Source organism: Neltuma alba, unplaced genomic scaffold (assembly GCF_004799145.2).
Source record: "Neltuma alba isolate B1F8T4 unplaced genomic scaffold, ASM479914v2 tig00011573_pilon, whole genome shotgun sequence".
Classification (NCBI taxonomy): Eukaryota; Viridiplantae; Streptophyta; class Magnoliopsida; order Fabales; family Fabaceae; genus Neltuma; species Neltuma alba.
The window spans coordinates 1,061,527-1,068,681 of NW_021636227.1; positions in this window are offsets into that span (position 1 = coordinate 1,061,527).

A 7,155-nucleotide genomic window follows, 5' to 3' on the forward strand; every position below is an offset into this window, starting at 1 on the left:
CACAAACTAGATCCTAGTGTTTGCAAGTGATTATAGTCGGTTTTGAAGCATTTTTCATGGTTACTTCCTTGAGTGTTATTTTCGGCCAAGACAAGATCTGAACCCTAGGATATGTTTTTTAAAGTTTTGAGGCTTCCATTGTGTTCAAAATGAAAAATGGTGTAGGGTAAACCTAAAGAACAAGTGTTGGAAGCCATAGAAGCAAAGTTGCAATTTTTTAGTTTTAAACCCTAAGGGTTTGGTCAAGGTGAAACTAAAAGAAGGAGATTTATTTTGTTAAATCTAATAGATATTTGGAATCTAAATGAAAAACTATGTAGGAAAAGGTCAAGAGGGAATTTTTAGGGTTTTTGGAAAATAACTCTAAAAACTCAAGAACAAAGATGGAAGCTTTAAGGGATTAGAGGTTACTTGATTTATGTTGTTAATTTTTCATGAGGAATGGTTGATGATTCTTGCTGCCATTTTTGTGGATTTCCATGTTAGGGTTTGGCATTTGTGGAAGCAAGAAAGAAGAACAAGAAAATCAAAGAGCATTGGATTAAGGTAGTAAGATTTAATTAGCCTTAATGTTGAATGTTGCATTGATTGCTATGCAATTTCATGTGCTATTACGTGGTTGAACTAAATGATGATGATGATGATGATTGTGTAGCTATACTCCTTGCTTTATGTGCCTTGGCTATTGCATGTTAGAGTGCTACATGTATGAGGTAAAGTAGTTCCCTATTAATAGCAAAAGGTTGGAATGCTTGTAATTGATGCATGTTAATGTTTTGGTTGATTGATCTTACCACTGGGATTTTCAAAAATCTCATCCCTCCAATTATAATATAACATTTTAGGGCCTTTACTCGCAAGAGCAAGCTGCAGATTGGAGGCTAAATTATGGTGAAACACCATACAAATTCGTGGACATTTGGTCATGTATAATTATCTATGGTTGGTGCTGTAATCCTTAAGCAGGACGTTAGTTTAGAGCTGCGTTTTGGCATGGTTATAGTTGACGTCCTGAGCTTCAAATTGATAGGGAGCACATTAAAAATGGCCAAGTATACGATTTTTAATGAATTTTCAAAGTTAAGGTTTAGAATCTGGAATGAGGATTTTTGACAAATAGACAATGTTACCTTTCACAAAAACCTGACGCTTTTTCATAAGGAATTGGATCATGAGAGTATTTTTACTTGAAAGAAGACTTAAAGAGATTTAAATAGAATTTTGAACCACCCCAATTGGATTTTTGTGGAATAAGTTATGAATTTTTGAAATTGGGCCAGAAAACTGGATTTTTACCCGATAAACATTAAAAATCCGAAAATCAGCGTTTTTCAAGAGTTTTCGAGCCCAAGACCATCCAATGAGGTTTAAAATGATTTTAAATTAAATCCTACATGGATCAGATAGTAAGGTGTGACATTTTTGGTATCAGAGCGGAGGTTCTGGCATAGGTGGAACGCTCTGCTTGAGTTTGTGTTAGAAATCGGGGTTAATTAAGAAAAATTGAGGTATTGTTGTAGGGATTGTAATGGAGAACACAATGGATTGGGATGCAAGATCCGAGAAGTCGGTCAATGACTGGGATGTTAGTATGACCGATCTCACCAAAGAGGATCTGGTGGGATGGACTATGGGGACTGCTAGCCCAGGATACTCAATGAAGGAGTCAAACAATTATCTAGAGCGTGGGGCTAACCTTTTAGGGGTTACTGTTGAGGATTTAATGAACCTTCCTAGACCTAGTAACCTGGTGGATCCCATAATTGATAGGTATCAGGAACCAATGGACCCTAGTTGTGACATTCAGTCTTGCAGACAGCTTGCTACCCCAAGTGTACACCCAAGTGACATCCCTGAACCTAGTACCAAGCCAGGGATACCCCTGACATCTAGAGTACCTATCCCTGTTCCAACTGACCCTAAGATCCGCAGTCAGGATCAGCTAAGAGAGAAGTTGGAATTCTTGGGTTGACATATCAGGAAAGACGAGGATGAGCAAGACCCGAACATTTACCTAGAATACTTTCAGGGAGTAAAGGTGTTATATCAGACTCATGGATTGGGTAACCCTTATCTATACACCAAGGACTGGATTTTTACGATGACGGACATGCTTCCAAATTTACCCTTTTGGGTATATCAGTTCTGTCGCCTGAATCAAATAGTGGATTTAGGTGTTGAGGATTACATCCAGCACCTTGAAAACTTTGTTAAGATTCACTATTTTTAGATAGTCAGATCCTCGAAAAATTGATGTAGGACTTGTATTGTTACAGCTAACCATAGTAGGTTGGTCTGGCATATTTAATGGCTATGTGTGTTTGTAAGATAGCTACGTATGTTAAGTCATATTGCTGTGGCTGATGACTGATATTTGAATGATGTATTATGAATACATATGTTGTTAAATGAAATCCAAGTATGTTATTTATTTTCTTGTTCCTCAGATATGCTATTCGTTTAGTTAGCATACTAGTTAGAACCGATGAAACGTTCTGCCGAAGAAACCCTTAGCACACAACGGTCCCCTCTGATCTACTATGATCAATTTTGGATGGCTTAGAATAGCAATAGAGGGCTATTAGAGGGTTGAGGGCGGCACAAGCTAGCTAGGAACAAGACAAAGACGCTGTAATAATAGCAGCAATAGCAGTGGCAGTGGCTAACCTCGACAGGAGGCAGCCAGAGGAAGAAACCTCAGCAGTACAAGCCACAGAACGATTGCCTAGATCAGAAGTACCAGTAGTAGACCCCGACAGCATCCAGCAGTGGATGACTAGCTTTTACAAGCACAAGCTGCCATCCTTCGATAGAGTGATTGACATCTAAACAGCAGAGAATTGGATTGTAATTTTCAAAGTTCTGGACTGTTCGACTAAGCGGAAAGCCCAGATGGCTAATTACCAACTAGAAAAGGATGCTAATCATTAGTAGAAGAATACTAAGATTCTTCTGGATGCTCGGAACACAAGAGTGACATAGGGAGTGTTCCTGGAGTAGTTTTACGAAAGGTATTCCTGAGGTCAGCCAAGGACAAAAAGAAAGCAGAATTCCTAACCTTGAAGCAGAGGAATAACGAGTCATTTGATAAGTACTTAGCTAAGTTCAGACGCTCTTCTCACCACTTCAGTTACCAACATGATCGAGATGATGAAAGGTAGATGACTAAAAAGATGGTCAGAGGACTAAAGCAGTCCTTAAGGGAGATGATTGTTCCCATGTAGTTCAAGCACTTCGACAGGGCAGTCAAGACCTGTCGAATTACAGAGAATGGCTTAAACCATCATTTGATGATTGAGCCTACTCCCAAGTTTAGAGAAGGGAGATCAGGATGGCACCTCCTCTGAGGTGAATAGGAAGAGAAAGGGCCTTGGGACAACCGAAAGAGTGAGAAGGGAGGTAATCCCCTTAATAGCAAGGAATGCCCAAATTGCGGCAAGAGTTAGAGCGATAGACCAAGTATGATCAGACAGAATGTCTGCTACAGATATAGTAAGCCTGGACACTTCTCAAGATAATGCTCGTAGAATACAAAAAAGATAAAGTCACACACCCAAGGACGAGTATTTGCCATCACAGGGAAAAAGCCTGGAAGTCTCCGGAAATGATCCAAAGGAACAATCATTATTAACAACTCCCTAGTGATTGCAATGTTTAATTAGGGTACTAGTCATTCTTTTAATTGCACGCTTGAGCTAAAAGACTTAGCTTGATGATGAACACGTTGCTTTATGATATGCATATGTCCACACCAACACAGAAGAGGACAATTACATGTGATGTGTGCTTAAATTGTATAGTTGGTTATGAGCACTATTATATTGCCTTAGACATGATATGTATGCCTTCCATGAAGTTGATGTGGTGATGGGATTGAACTGATTGTCGTCCCATAATGGTCAGGACAAAACCATGATCCTACCCTTAAGAGAAATGGAGTAAATCCGGAAAATTTAGTTAAACTTCATAACGAAGCCCAGATAGGCCATAGTACGACGAGTAAAGCTATGTGAGACTAGCAGAGGTTAAGAGAAAAGTGTGTTTCGTCATAGTAAACCAAGAGAGTTAGTGGCGATGAACAAATACGGAAGTGATTACCAGAAGAGGTGATAACTTTCATCACTGCAAACAAGGATTCTAGTCATGATGAACAAACACAATAACCCTCAGATGTTGAGGTAGTATCCTAACAAGACGTAACGACTCTTAGAGGTCGCAAAAAGTAAGATAAGTAGAAGTCAAGAAGAGAGAGGTAACCACTAATTAGAATTATCAGATTCCCCCTTAAGAGGAAGAGTAATGATGAGGAGTTAAACGAGTCAGTTAGGGGTTGAGTCTTTACACCAATAAGGAGGTGTAAGTGGCAAGCTAAGCTAGATAAACTCTTCCAGCCTTGTTAGGGCGAGGACTCCATGATAGAGTAGCTATCTCAAGTCTTGACATAGATAAATAGGAACTTTGAGATAGTGAGGTCCAGATGGAGAGCCCTGGTGAAATGTCTTAAGGATCAAGAAGAAGGGGACGAGATAGATAGCTATACAGGGAACTAGCTTAGAAGTTGGCATGTTCCCCTTAATGTTAAAAGATGCTCAGTTGCTTGGGGTTTAGGTTGAGAGGCACCCCTTTTAAGGGATAAGGTCTTGGCTAGGAGTTTTCCTAGAGAGAATGGGAGTTGGTCCTCCAAGTTAGAATTTACATTGCTCAAGATGGAGCAAGGTACCCTATTCGAGCAGGAAAGGGAAGCAGCCGAGGCAAGGCAAGCGGAGTTGACCTTACCCAATGGGTATGACTAGCCAAGAACGAAGCTAGGCTTAGATGTACCTGAGCTTAGCAGAGTGAGTAGAAAGAAGAAGAACCTCTATGACTCCCGAAAGCAACTGTGAACAGAAAAAGAAGCTCCCTTTTAGGGATGAGGTGCCTCGTTGGCACACTACAGACATAGCAACCAGTAAGAGCTTGCACTCCTTGCATTGGAAATGCCATGCATTATGCATGCTAGAGTACGCTCCTACTGGAAGGTAAAGTAGAGGAAAGAGAAGTTGTATAAGTCTTCTCTCTGTACTGTTCTAAAATATTGAGAGACGGTAAGAGCAGCTGAAGGAATAAGAGAACTCCTAAAACAGATTGGCTTAGGCACCTAAACAGATAAAAAGGCGGCCTAGGGAATTGGCAGAAAGTCTAAGAGAATGGTAATGGTTCTTGGAGCAGTTCTAGGGAATTATCAGTTTGGTGACCAACTAAGAGGAGGTGACTATACTTAGTCCTATGGTTAAAAGTCTTCAGAGATCTTAAGAGCATGGTACCACTTTGGGAAGATAAAGACCAGGGATAAGTTGAGGATATGGAAACCTCTTTCGGTTGCAAACTGATACCGAGAGAGTACCCATGACTTCTTTCCAGAAAACCTTATCATTAATTAGGCTAGATTCAATTTCCTTCCGGTTAACAGAGGAAAGCCAAAGTTAGAGGAGTTAGAGGAGTAGAGCCATAAGACCTAGAAAAGAGACATTCAGGCTAGCTCTAAATACAGGAAGAACCATATGATATAGAGATAGGCTAAGTATGGATAGATAAATCCTTAAGATGAGGCGAGAGACAAGAAGGTAAGCTAAAAAGACCCGACTAAAGATGGATCAGGAAAGGGGTTTAAGACAGTAAAGTTCCAGGGTTGAGCCTATCAGAATCAGTGCCTCAGCTTCCAGTCAGCACTGTTTAGTTAAGTGTTCAGGCAAGAGTAGCCCAAGGAAGGGTGACCCTGGGAAGTAATGTGAGAAAGTGCAATAGCCAGAGATGCTAGCTATTTTTGGCAAGAATGCACTAAGTCTAGTAGATAATAGAAGATGAAAGTTAAGAAAGCTGTTAGGCTACTGAGTGTCCTAAGCAGTACGGTTTCAGACTAAGACCTGAAATTTACTTAAAGTTTTGGAAGTCCTTATGAAAGAAATGGACACTACTCTCAACTTCAATATAACCTACCATCCTGAGACGGATGGGCAGACACAAAGAATGTTATGGATGTTAGAAGACATGATAACACATATGTGCTTGATTTCGGCGGTAACTAGGATATGTACTTACCCTGAACCGAATTCAGTTAAGATGACCATTTCCAGTCAAGTATCTGAATGGCGCTATAAGAAGCACTTTTTGGGAGGAAGTGTAGATCTCCCTTGTGCTAGATAGAATTCAATGAAAGAAGTAAGTATAGTCCTAATATAGTGGATTAGACTTCCCAGTAGCTTAAAGTTATTCAGCAAAGACTTCTAACGGCTCAAAGTAGACAAAAGAGCTACTCATACACTAAAGGAGACCGTTAAAGGTTAAGGTTGGTGATTAAAGTGTAACCAACAATGGAAGTCGGTCGATCACTAAAGCTTAAGAAGTCAAGTTCAAACTATAATGGACTGTTCCAAATTTTGTCCAAAACTGGATTAGTAGCTTATAAGTGACCCTTCCCCCGAAGGTAAGTCAACATTATGATGTCTTCTATAACTCCTAATGAAAGAAGTACGAACTAGACTTAACACATGTCATAAGTTATGATGACATTGTGCTCCAGAACAACCCGTCTTTGAGATCAAACTAAAGCGAATCATTGATTAGAAAGTGGAACGGCTGAGAAACAAGCAGTTTCCATTAATTGAGGTTGTCTGGAGAGGTCTTATACTAGAAGCTATGAGGGAGATAGAGACTAAGATAGAGGAAAAGTATTTAGAACTTTTCCAATAAGATACGCTTCAAATTTCGAGGACGAAATTTATTTAGAGGGGGAGAAATGTCACATCCAGTAATATGACAACTAGGAATAAGGATATTCCTAAATATTTAAGGGTCAAAAGTGATAAGGAGAAATAGAAGAATTTTGGTGGAAAATAATTGTTATAATTTTCCAAGCCAATTATGAAAGTTTGACTAATTAAGGAAAATTGGTCAAGAATAATTATGGAAAATATTTCCAAGCCTTAGAAAATTAAAAGAAAATAAGGACAATATTCCTTGAGAATTATATGGGATTATAAAATTGGTTTTATGACCAATTTGCCCTTAGAGAAATTATAAAGGACTTTAAGGGCCATTTAAGCTAGTTTAAGGTCTTTTATTTGGAAAATTCCAAATAAATATTTGGAAGGAGAATAAAATCCCAAGAAAATTCTT